General features: G+C 47.9%; 10 non-coding genes across 10 annotated transcripts; all 10 read right to left on the bottom strand.

Annotated features, from left to right (window-relative positions):
• Positions 1 to 925: 925 nt before the first annotated feature.
• trnad-guc (transfer RNA aspartic acid (anticodon GUC)) lies at positions 926 to 997 on the bottom strand. Its single transcript has one exon. It is a non-coding gene; the product is annotated as a tRNA-Asp (tRNA).
• A 1,732-nt stretch (positions 998 to 2,729) lies between these two features.
• On the bottom strand, positions 2,730 to 2,801 carry trnad-guc (transfer RNA aspartic acid (anticodon GUC)). The gene has a single exon. It is a non-coding gene; the product is annotated as a tRNA-Asp (tRNA).
• Positions 2,802 to 3,935: 1,134 nt separating this feature from the next.
• Positions 3,936 to 4,007, bottom strand: trnad-guc (transfer RNA aspartic acid (anticodon GUC)). The gene has a single exon. It is a non-coding gene; the product is annotated as a tRNA-Asp (tRNA).
• Positions 4,008 to 4,533: 526 nt separating this feature from the next.
• trnad-guc (transfer RNA aspartic acid (anticodon GUC)) lies at positions 4,534 to 4,605 on the bottom strand. The gene has a single exon. It is a non-coding gene; the product is annotated as a tRNA-Asp (tRNA).
• A 1,742-nt stretch (positions 4,606 to 6,347) lies between these two features.
• Positions 6,348 to 6,419, bottom strand: trnad-guc (transfer RNA aspartic acid (anticodon GUC)). The gene has a single exon. It is a non-coding gene; the product is annotated as a tRNA-Asp (tRNA).
• Positions 6,420 to 6,945: 526 nt separating this feature from the next.
• On the bottom strand, positions 6,946 to 7,017 carry trnad-guc (transfer RNA aspartic acid (anticodon GUC)). The gene has a single exon. It is a non-coding gene; the product is annotated as a tRNA-Asp (tRNA).
• Positions 7,018 to 8,142: 1,125 nt separating this feature from the next.
• On the bottom strand, positions 8,143 to 8,214 carry trnad-guc (transfer RNA aspartic acid (anticodon GUC)). Its single transcript has one exon. It is a non-coding gene; the product is annotated as a tRNA-Asp (tRNA).
• Positions 8,215 to 10,569: 2,355 nt separating this feature from the next.
• trnad-guc (transfer RNA aspartic acid (anticodon GUC)) lies at positions 10,570 to 10,641 on the bottom strand. Its single transcript has one exon. It is a non-coding gene; the product is annotated as a tRNA-Asp (tRNA).
• Positions 10,642 to 11,167: 526 nt separating this feature from the next.
• trnad-guc (transfer RNA aspartic acid (anticodon GUC)) lies at positions 11,168 to 11,239 on the bottom strand. The gene has a single exon. It is a non-coding gene; the product is annotated as a tRNA-Asp (tRNA).
• A 543-nt stretch (positions 11,240 to 11,782) lies between these two features.
• On the bottom strand, positions 11,783 to 11,854 carry trnad-guc (transfer RNA aspartic acid (anticodon GUC)). Its single transcript has one exon. It is a non-coding gene; the product is annotated as a tRNA-Asp (tRNA).
• Between the last annotated feature and the right edge of the window lie 288 nt (positions 11,855 to 12,142).

The following is a 12,142-nucleotide window of genomic DNA, read 5'->3' on the forward strand; positions in this document are numbered from 1 at the left end:
TGTAGGTCAGGTCCATAGGTTAATGCATTTTTTTCAGTTGCTGGTCCAAACAGACAGAGTTTCAGTTCCTCTGCACACAGTCGCTGAAAATGTGTTGGGAGCATTGACCGCCTAAGGTGGCGTTCAGCAAACAAGCAAAATCCCTGCGTTGGTGGTATAGTGGTGAGCATAGCTGCCTTCCAAGCAGTTGACCCGGGTTCGATTCCCGGCCAACGCAATTCTTTTGCTCAAAACTGTCGCCCGGGGCCCCTGGCCAGCTCTTTGTGTCACTTGTAAATGGAGCAATAACTTTTGAATGGGTCTTTGGGCAGCAGTAAAGTACTAGACCTCCCCGTCGGGGAATCGAACCCCGGTCTTCCACGTGACAGGCGGAGATACTGTCCACTATACTAACGAGGAGTTGCGGAAGGAGGCGTCGCACCCGATCAGCGCAACTGCTGCTCGCCGCAAACAGGCTTCCCATTTGCAGGTACGGTCTCATGAGTCATATCGCTTCAAAGAAGCCAACAGAACATCTATTATATAAATAAATATGAAGTGTCTGTATAAATTGTGGAATGTCACTGAATTAGAGAGCTTCTTTTTCAATGAAGAGATTGGTAGGTAGAGTCCATAGGTTAATGCATTTTTTTCAGTTGCGAGTCCAAACAGACAGAGTTTCAGTTCCTCTGCACACAGTCGCTGAAAATGTGTTGGGAGCATTGACCGCCTAAGGTGGCGTTCAGCAAACAAGCAAAATGCCTGCGTTGGTGGTATAGTGGTGAGCATAGCTGCCTTCCAAGCAGTTGACCCGGGTTCGATTCCCGGCCAACGCAATTCTTTTGCTCAAAACTGTCTCCCGGGGCCCCTGGCCAGCTCTTTGTGTCACTTGTAAATGGAGCAATAACTTTTGAATGGGTCTTTGGGCAGCAGTAAAGGACTAGACCTCCCCGTCGGGGAATCGAACCCCGGTCTTCCGCGTGACAGGCGGAGATACTGTCCACTATACTAACGAGGAGTTGCAGAAGGCTGGCGTCGCACCCGATCAGCGCAACTGCTGCTCGCCGCAAACATCCTTCCCATTTGCAGGTACGGCCTCATGAGTCATATCGCTTCAAAGAAGCCAACAGAACATCTATTATATAAATAAATATGAAGTGTCTGTATAAATTGTGGAATGTCACTGAATTAGAGAGCTTGTTTTTCAATGAAGAGATTGGTAGGTAGAGTCCATAGGTTAATGCATTTTTTTCAGTTGCGAGTCCAAACAGACAGAGTTTCAGTTCCTCTGCACACAGTCGCTGAAAATGTTTTGGGAGCATTGACCGCCTAAGGTGGCGTTCAGCAAACAAGCAAAATGCCTGCGTTGGTGGTATAGTGGTGAGCATAGCTGCCTTCCAAGCAGTTGACCCGGGTTCGATTCCCGGCCAATGCAATTCTTTTGCTCAAAACTGTCTCCCGGGGCCCCTGGCCAGCTCTTTGTGTCACTTGTAAATGGAGCAATAACTTTTGAATGGGTCTTTGGGCAGCAGTAAAGAATTAGACCTCCCCGTCGGGGAATCGAACCCCGGTCTTCCGCGTGACAGGCGGAGATACTGTCCACTATACTAACAAGGAGTTGCGGAAGGCTGGCGTCGCACCCGATCAGCGCAACTGCTGCTCGCCGCAAACAGGCTTCCCATTTGCAGGTACGGCCTCATGAGCCATATCGCTTCACAGAAGCAAAGAGAAGCCAACAGAACATGTAAAATATAATTAAATATAAAGTGTCTGTATAAATTGAGGAATGTCACTGAATTAGAGAGCTTGTTTTTCAATGAAGAGATTGGTAGGTCAGGTCCATAGGTTAATGCATTTTTTTCAGTTGCTGGTCCAAACAGACAGAGTTTCAGTTCCTCTGCACAGTCACTGATAATGTGTTGGGAGCATTGACCGCGTAAGGTGGCGTTCAGCAAACAAGCAAAATTCCTGCGTTGGTGGTATAGTGGTGAGCATAGCTGCCTTCCAAGCAGTTGACCCGGGTTCGATTCCCGGCCAACGCAATTCTTTTGCTCAAAACTGTCTCCCGGGGCCCCTGGCCAGCTCTTTGTGTCACTTGTAAATGGAGCAATAACTTTTGAATGGGTCTTTGGGCAGCAGTAAAGGACTAGACCTCCCCGTCGGGGAATCGAACCCCGGTCTTACGCGTGACAGGCGGAGATACTGTCCACTATACTAACGAGGAGTTGCAGAAGGCTGGCGTCGCACCCGATCAGCGCAACTGCTGCTCGCCGCAAACATCCTTCCCATTTGCAGGTACGGCCTCATGAGTCATATCGCTTCAAAGAAGCCAACAGAACATCTATTATATAAATAAATATGAAGTGTCTGTATAAATTGTGGAATGTCACTGAATTAGAGAGCTTGTTTTTCAATGAAGAGATTGGTAGGTAGAGTCCATAGGTTAATGCATTTTTTTCAGTTGCGAGTCCAAACAGACAGAGTTTCAGTTCCTCTGCACACAGTCGCTGAAAATGTGTTGGGAGCATTGACCGCCTAAGGTGGCGTTCAGCAAACAAGCAAAATGCCTGCGTTGGTGGTATAGTGGTGAGCATAGCTGCCTTCCAAGCAGTTGACCCAGGTTCGATTCCCGGCCAACGCAATTCTTTTGCTCAAAAATGTCTCCCGGGGCCCTGGCCAACTCTTTGTGTCACTTGTAGCTGGAGCAATAACTTTTGAATGGGTCTTTGGGCAGCAGTAAAGAATTAGACCTCCCCGTCGGGGAATCGAACCCCGGTCTTCCGCGTGACAGGCGGAGATACTGTCCACTATACTAACGAGGAGTTGCGGAAGGCTGGCGTCGCACCCGATCAGCGCAACTGCTGCTCGCCGCAAACAGGCTTCCCATTTGCAGGTACGGCCTCATGAGTCATATCGCTTCACAGAAGCAAAGAGAAGCCAACAGAACATGTAAAATATAATTAAATATAAAGTGTCTGTATAAATTGAGGAATGTCACTGAATTAGAGAGCTTGTTTTTCAATGAAGAGATTGGTAGGTCAGGTCCATAGGTTAATGCATTTTTTTCAGTTGCTGGTCCAAACAGACAGAGTTTCAGTTCCTCTGCACACAGTCACTGATAATGTGTTGGGAGCATTGACCGGGTAAGGTGGCGTTCAGCAAACAAGCAAAATGCCTGCGTTGGTGGTATAGTGGTGAGCATAGCTGCCTTCCAAGCAGTTGACCCGGGTTCGATTCCCGGCCAACGCAATTCTTTTGCTCAAAAATGTCTTCCGGGACCCTGGCCAGCTCTTTGTGTCACTTGTAGCTGGAGCAATAACTTTTGAATGGGTCTTTGGGCAGCAGTAAAGAATTAGACCTCCCCGTCGGGGAATCGAACCCCGGTCTTCCACGTGACAGGCGGAGATACTGTCCACTATACTAACGAGGAGTTGCGGAAGGAGGCGTCGCACCCGATCAGCGCAACTGCTGCTCGCCGCAAACAGGCTTCCCATTTGCAGGTACGGCCTCATGAGTCATAACGCTTCAAAGAAGCCAACAGAACATCTATTATATAAATAAATATGAAGTGTCTGTATAAATTGTGGAATGTCACTGAATTAGAGAGCTTCTTTTTCAATGAAGAGATTGGTAGGTAGAGTCCATAGGTTAATGCATTTTTTTCAGTTGCGAGTCCAAACAGACAGAGTTTCAGTTCCTCTGCACACAGTCGCTGAAAATGTGTTGGGAGCATTGACCGCCTAAGGTGGCGTTCAGCAAACAAGCAAAATGCCTGCGTTGGTGGTATAGTGGTGAGCATAGCTGCCTTCCAAGCAGTTGACCCGGGTTCGATTCCCGGCCAACGCAATTCTTTTGCTCAAAACTGTCTCCCGGGGCCCCTGGCCAGCTCTTTGTGTCACTTGTAAATGGAGCAATAACTTTTGAATGGGTCTTTGGGCAGCAGTAAAGGACTAGACCTCCCCGTCGGGGAATCGAACCCCGGTCTTCCGCGTGACAGGCGGAGATACTGTCCACTATACTAACGAGGAGTTGCAGAAGGCTGGCGTCGCACCCGATCAGCGCAACTGCTGCTCGCCGCAAACATCCTTCCCATTTGCAGGTACGGCTTCATGAGTCATATCGCTTCAAAGAAGCCAACAGAACATCTATTATATAAATAAATATGAAGTGTCTGTATAAATTGTGGAATGTCACTGAATTAGAGAGCTTGTTTTTCAATGAAGAGATTGGTAGGTAGAGTCCATAGGTTAATGCATTTTTTTCAGTTGCGAGTCCAAACAGACAGAGTTTCAGTTCCTCTGCACACAGTCGCTGAAAATGTGTTGGGAGCATTGACCGCCTAAGGTGGCGTTCAGCAAACATGCAAAATGCCTGCGTTGGTGGTATAGTGGTGAGCATAGCTGCCTTCCAAGCAGTTGACCCGGGTTCGATTCCCGGCCAACGCAATTCTTTTGCTCAAAAATGTCTCCCGGGACCCTGGGCAGCTCTTTGTGTCACTTGTAGCTGGAGCAATAACTTTTGAATGGGTCTTTGGGCAGCAGTAAAGAATTAGACCTCCCCGTCGGGGAATCGAACCCCGGTCTTCCGCGTGACAGGCGGAGATACTGTCCACTATACTAACGAGGAGTTGCGGAAGGAGGCGTCGCACCCGATCAGCGCAACTGCTGCTCGTTGCAAACAGGCTTCCCATTTGCAGGTACGGCCTCATGAGTCATATCGCTTCAAAGAAGCCAACAGAACATCTATTATATAAATAAATATGAAGTGTCTGTATAAATTGTGGAATGTCACTGAATTAGAGAGCTTGTTTTTCAATGAAGAGATTGGTAGGTAGAGTCCATAGGTTAATGCATTTTTTTCAGTTGCGAGTCCAAACAGACAGAGTTTCAGTTCCTCTGCACACAGTCGCTGAAAATGTATTGGGAGCATTGACCGCCTAAGGTGGCGTTCAGCAAACAAGCAAAATGCCTGCGTTGGTGGTATAGTGGTGAGCATAGCTGCCTTCCAAGCAGTTGACCCGGGTTCGATTCCCGGCCAACGCAATTCTTTTGCTCAAAAATGTCTCCCGGGGCCCTGGCCAACTCTTTGTGTCACTTGTAGCTGGAGCAATAACTTTTGAATGGGTCTTTGGGCAGCAGTAAAGAATTAGACCTCCCCTTCGGGGAATCGAACCCCGGTCTTCCGCATGACAGGCGGAGATACTGTCCACTATACTAACCAGGAGTTGCAGAAGGCTGGCGTCGCACCCGATCAGCGCAACTGCTGCTCGCCGCAAACAGGCTTCCCATTTGCAGGTACGGCCTCATGAGTCATATCGCTTCACAGAAGCAAAGAGAAGCCAACAGAACATGTAATATATAATTAAATATAAAGTGTCTGTATAAATTGAGGAATATCACTGAATTAGAGAGCTTGTTTTTCAATGAAGAGATTGGTAGGTAGAGTCCATAGGTTAATGCATTTTTTTCAGTTGCGAGTCCAAACAGAGAGAGTTTCAGTTCCTCTGCACACAGTCGCTGAAAATGTGTTGGGAGCATTGACCGCCTAAGGTGGCGTTCAGCAAACAAGCAAAATGCCTGCGTTGGTGGTATAGTGGTGAGCATAGCTGCCTTCCAAGCAGTTGACCCGGGTTCGATTCCCGGCCAACGCAATTCTTTTGCTCAAAAATGTCTCCCGGGGCCCTGGCCAACTCTTTGTGTCACTTGTAGCTGGAGCAATAACTTTTGAATGGGTCTTTGGGCAGCAGTAAAGAATTAGACCTCCCCTTCGGGGAATCGAACCCCAGTCTTCCGCGTGACAGGCGGAGATACTGTCCACTATACTAACGAGGAGTTGCGGAAGGCTGGCGTCGCACCCGATCAGCGCAACTGCTGCTCGCCGCAAACAGGCTTCCCATTTGCAGGTACGGCCTCATGAGTCATATCGCTTCACAGAAGCAAAGAGAAGCCAACAGAACATGTAAAATATAATTAAATATAAAGTGTCTGTATAAATTGAGGAATGTCACTGAATTAGAGAGCTTGTTTTTCAATGAAGAGATTGGTAGGTAGAGTCCATAGGTTAATGCATTTTTTTCAGTTGCGAGTCCAAACAGACAGAGTTTCAGTTCCTCTGCACACAGTCACTGATAATGTGTTGGGAGCATTGACCGCGTAAGGTGGCGTTGAGCAAACAAGCAAAATGCCTGCGTTGGTGGTATAGTGGTGAGCATAGCTGCCTTCCAAGAAGTTGACCCGGGTTCGATTCCCGACCAACGCAATTCTTTTGCTCAAAACTGTCGCCCGGGGCCCCTGGCCAGCTCTTTGTGTCACTTGTAAATGGAGCAATAACTTTTGAATGGGTCTTTGGGCAGCAGTAAAGGACTAGACCTCCCCGTCGGGGAATCGAACCCCGGTCTTCCGCGTGACAGGCGGAGATACTGTCCACTATACTAACGAGGAGTTGCAGAAGGCTGGCCTCTCACCCGATCAGCGCAACTGCTGCTCGCCGCAAACAGGCTTCCCATTTGCAGGTACGGCCTCATGAGTCATATCGCTTCAAAGAAGCCAACAGAACATCTATTATATAAATAAATATGAAGTGTCTGTATAAATTGTGGAATGTCACTGAATTAGAGAGCTTGTTTTTCAATGAAGAGATTGGTAGGTAGAGTCCATAGGTTAATGCATTTTTTTCAGTTGCGAGTCCAAACAGACAGAGTTTCAGTTCCTCTGCACACAGTCACTGATAATGTGTTGGGAGCATTGGCCGCGTAAGGTGGCGTTCAGCAAACAAGCAAAATGCCTGCGTTGGTGGTATAGTGGTGAGCATAGCTGCCTTCCAAGAAGTTGACCCGGGTTCGATTCCGACCAACGCAATTCTTTTGCTCAAAACTGTCGCCCGGGGCCCCTGGCCAGCTCTTTGTGTCACTTGTAAATGGAGCAATAACTTTTGAATGGGTCTTTGGGCAGCAGTAAAGGACTAGACCTCCCCGTCGGGGAATCGAACCCCGGTCTTCCGCGTGACAGGCGGAGATACTGTCCACTATACTAACGAGGAGTTGCAGAAGGCTGGCGTCGCACCCGATCAGCGCAACTGCTGCTCGCCGCAAGCATCCTTCCCATTTGCAGGTACGGCCTCATGAGTCATATCGCTTCAAAGAAGCCAACAGAACATCTATTATATAAATAAATATGAAGTGTCTGTATAAATTGTGGAATGTCACTGAATTAGAGAGCTTGTTTTTCAATGAAGAGATTGGTAGGTAGAGTCCATAGGTTAATGCATTTTTTTCAGTTGCGAGTCCAAACAGACAGAGTTTCAGTTCCTCTGCACACAGTCACTGAAAATGTGTTGGGAGCATTGACCGCGTAAGGTGGCGTTCAGCAAACAAGCAAAATGCCTGCGTTGGTGGTATAGTGGTGAGCATAGCTGCCTTCCAAGCAGTTGACCCGGGTTCGATTCCCGGCCAACGCAATTCTTTTGCTCAAAAATGTCTCCCGGGACCCTGGCCAGCTCTTTGTGTCACTTGTAGCTGGAGCAATAACTTTTGAATGGGTCTTTGGGCAGCAGCAAAAAGAATTAGACCTCCCCGTCGGGGAATCGAACCCCGGTCTTCCACGTGACAGGCGGAGATACTGTCCACTATACTAACGAGGAGTTGCGGAAGGAGGCATCGCACCCGATCAGCGCAACTGCTGCTCGCCGCAAACAGGCTTCCCATTTGCAGGTACGGCCTCATGAGCCATATCGCTTCAAAGAAGCCAACAGAACATCTATTATATAAATAAATATGAAGTGTCTGTATAAATTGTGGAATGTCACTGAATTAGAGAGCTTGTTTTTCAATGAAGAGATTGGTAGGTAGAGTCCATAGGTTAATGCATTTTTTTCAGTTGCGAGTCCAAACAGACAGAGTTTCAGTTCCTCTGCACACAGTCGCTGAAAATGTGTTGGGAGCATTGACCGCCTAAGGTGGCGTTCAGAAAAGAAGCAAAATGCCTGCGTTGGTGGTATAGTGGTGAGCATAGCTGCCTTCCAAGCAGTTGACCCGGGTTCGATTCCCTGCCAACGCAATTCTTTTGCTCAAAAATGTCTCCCGGGACCCTGGCCAACTCTTTGTGTCACTTGTAGCTGGAGCAATAACTTTTGAATGGGTCTTTGGGCAGCAGTAAAGAATTAGACCTCCCCGTCGGGGAATCGAACCCCGGTCTTCCGCGTGACAGGCGGAGATACTGTCCACTATACTAACGAGGAGTTGCGGAAGGCTGGCGTCGCACCCGATCAGCGCAACTGCTGCTCGCCGCAAACAGGCTTCCCATTTGCAGGTACGGCCTCATGAGTCATATCGCTTCAAAGAAGCCAACAGAACATCTATTATATAAATAAATATGAAGTGTCTGTATAAATTGTGGAATGTCACTGAATTAGAGAGCTTGTTTTTCAATGAAGAGATTGGTAGGTAGAGTCCATAGGTTAATGCATTTTTTTCAGTTGCGAGTCCAAACAGACAGAGTTTCAGTTCCTCTGCACACAGTCACTGATAATGTGTTGGGAGCATTGACCGCGTAAGGTGGCGTTCAGCAAACAAGCAAAATGCCTGCGTTGGTGGTATAGTGGTGAGCATAGCTGCCTTCCAAGAAGTTGACCCGGGTTCGATTCCCGACCAACGCAATTCTTTTGCTCAAAACTGTCACCCGGGGCCCCTGGCCAGCTCTTTGTGTCACTTGTAAATGGAGCAATAACTTTTGAATGGGTCTTTGGGCAGCAGTAAAGAATTAGACCTCCCCGTCGGGGAATCGAACCCCGGTCTTCCGCGTGACAGGCGGAGATACTGTCCTCTATACTGACGAGGAGTTGCGGAAGGCTGGCGTCGCACCCGATCAGCGCAACTGCTGCTCGCCGCAAACAGGCTTTCCATTTGCAGGTACGGCCTCATGAGTCATATCGCTTCACAGAAGCAAAGAGAAGCCAACAGAACATGTAAAATATAATTAAATATAAAGTGTCTGTATAAATTGAGGAATGTCACTGAATTAGAGAGCTTGTTTTTCAATGAAGAGATTGGTAGGTCAGGTCCATAAATGCATAAATCCAAAAATGCATTTTTTTCAGTTGCTGGTCCAAACAGACAGAGTTTCAGTTCCTCTGCACACAGTCACTGATAATGTGTTGGGAGCATTGACCGCGTAAGGTGGCGTTCAGCAAACAAGCAAAATGTCTTCGTTGGTGGTATAGTGGTGAGCATAGCTGCCTTCCAAGCAGTTGACCCGGGTTCGATTCCCGGCCAACGCAATTTTTTTGCTCAAAACTGTCGCCCGGGGCCCCTGGCCAGCTCTTTGTGTCACTTGTAAATGGAGCAATAACTTTTGAATGGGTCTTTGGGCAGCAGTAAAGGACTAGACCTCCCCGTCGGGGAATCGAACCCCGGTCTAACGCGTGACAGGCGGAGATACTGTCCACTATACTAACGAGGAGTTGCAGAAGGCTGGCGTCGCACCCGATCAGCGCAACTGCTGCTCGCCGCAAACAGGCTTCCCATTTGCAGGTACGGCCTCATGAGTCATATCGCTTCACAGAAGCAAAGAGAAGCCAACAGAACATGTAATATATAATTAAATATAAAGTGTCTGTATAAATTGAGGAATGTCACTGAATTAGAGAGCTTGTTTTTCAATGAAGAGATTTGTAGGTCAGGTCCATAGGTTAATGCATTTTTTTCAGTTGCTGGTCCAAACAGACAGAGTTTCAGTTCCTCTGCACACAGTCACTGATAATGTGTTGGGAGCATTGACCGCGTAAGGTGGCGTTCAGCAAACAAGCAAAATGCCTGCGTTGGTGGTATAGTGGTGAGCATAGCTGCCTTCCAAGCAGTTGACCCGGGTTCGATTCCCGGCCAACGCAATTCTTTTGCTCAAAACTGTCGCCCGGGGCCCCTGGCCAGCTCTTTGTGTCACTTGTAAATGGAGCAATAACCTTTGAATGGGTCTTTGGGCAGCAGTAAAGGACTAGACCTCCCCGTCAGGGAATCGAACCCCGGTCTTCCGCGTGACAGGCGGAGATACTGTCCACTATACTAACGAGGAGTTGCGGAAGGAGGCGTCGCACCCGATCAGCGCAACTGCTGCTCGTCGCAAACAGGCTTCCCATTTGCAGGTACGGCCTCATGAGTCATATCGCTTCAAAGAAGCCAACAGAACATCTATTATATAAATAAATATGAAGTGTCTGTATAAATTGTGGAATGTCACTGAATTAGAGAGCTTGTTTTTCAATGAAGAGATTGGTAGGTAGAGTCCATAGGTTAATGCATTTTTTTCAGTTGCGAGTCCAAACAGACAGAGTTTCAGTTCCTCTGCACACAGTCGCTGAAAATGTGTTGGGAGCATTGACCGCCTAAGGTGGCGTTCAGCAAACAAGCAAAATGCCTGCGTTGGTGGTATAGTGGTGAGCATAGCTGCCTTCCAAGCAGTTGACCCGGGTTCGATTCCCGACCAACGCAATTCTTTTGCTCAAAACTGTCGCCCGGGGCCCCTGGCAAGCTCTTTGTGTCACTTGTAAATGGAGCAATAACTTTTGAATGGGTCTTTGGGCAGCAGTAAAGGACTAGACCTCCCCGTCGGGGAATCGAACCCCGGTCTTCCGCGTGACAGGCGGAGATACTGTCCACTATACTAACGAGGAGTTGCAGAAGGCTGGCGTCGCACCCGATCAGCGCAACTGCTGCTCGCCGCAAACATCCTTCCCATTTGCAGGTACGGCCTCATGAGTCATATCGCTTCAAAGAAGCCAACAGAACATCTATTATATAAATAAATATAAAGTGTCTGTATAAATTGAGGAATGTCACTGAATTAGGGAGCTTGTTTTTCAATGAAGAGATTGGTAGGTCAGGTCCATAGGTTAATGCATTTTTTTCAGTTGCTGGTCCAAACAGACAGAGTTTCAGTTCCTCTGCACACAGTCACTGATAATGTGTTGGGAGCATTGACCGCGTAAGGTGGCGTTCAGCAAACAAGCAAAATGCCTGCGTTGGTGGTATAGTGGTGAGCATAGCTGCCTTCCAAGCAGTTGACCCGGGTTCGATTCCCGGCCAACGCAATTCTTTTGCTCAAAAATGTCTCCCGGGACCCTGGCCAGCTCTTTGTGTCACTTGTAGCTGGAGCAATAACTTTTGAATGGGTCTTTGGGCAGCAGTAAAGAATTAGACCTCCCCGTCGGGGAATCGAACCCCGGTCTTCCGCGTGACAGGCGGAGATACTGTCCACTATACTAACGAGGAGTTGCGGAAGGAGACGTCGCACCCGATCAGCGCAACTGCTGCTCGTCGCAAACAGGCTTCCCATTTGCAGGTACGGCCTCATGAGTCATATCGCTTCAAAGAAGCCAACAGAACATCTATTATATAAATAAATATGAAGTGTCTGTATAAATTGTGGAATGTCACTGAATTAGAGAGCTTGTTTTTCAATGAAGAGATTGGTAGGTAGAGTCCATAGGTTAATGCATTTTTTTCAGTTGCGAGTCCAAACAGACAGAGTTTCAGTTCCTCTGCACACAGTCGCTGAAAATGTGTTGGGAGCATTGACCGCCTAAGGTGGCGTTCAGAAAACAAGCAAAATGCCTGCGTTGGTGGTATAGTGGTGAGCATAGCTGCCTTCCAAGCAGTTGACCCGGGTTCGATTCTCGGCCAACGCAATTCTTTTGCTCAAAAATGTCTCCCGGGGCCCTGGCCAACTCTTTGTGTAACTTGTAGCTGGATGTTCACTTGTAGCTGGAGCAATAACTTTTGAATGGGTCTTTGGGCAGCAGTAAAGAATTAGACCTCCCCGTCGGGGAATCGAACCCCGGTCTTCCGCGTGACAGGCGGAGATACTGTCCACTATACTAACGAGGAGTTGCGGAAGGCTGGCGTCGCACCCGATCAGCGCAACTGCTGCTCGCCGCAAACAGGCTTCCCATTTGCAGGTACGGCCTCATGAGTCATATCGCTTCACAGAAGCAAAGAGAAGCCAACAGAACATGTAATATATAATTAAATATAAAGTGTCTGTATAAATTGAGGAATGTCACTGAATTAGAGAGCTTGTTTTTCAATGAAGAGATTTGTAGGTCAGGTCCATAGGTTAATGCATTTTTTTCAGTTGCTGGTCCAAACAGACAGAGTTTCAGTTCCTCTGCACAC

This window comes from Pseudorasbora parva, chromosome 2, assembly GCF_024679245.1.
Source record: "Pseudorasbora parva isolate DD20220531a chromosome 2, ASM2467924v1, whole genome shotgun sequence".
NCBI lineage: Eukaryota > Metazoa > Chordata > Actinopteri > Cypriniformes > Gobionidae > Pseudorasbora > Pseudorasbora parva.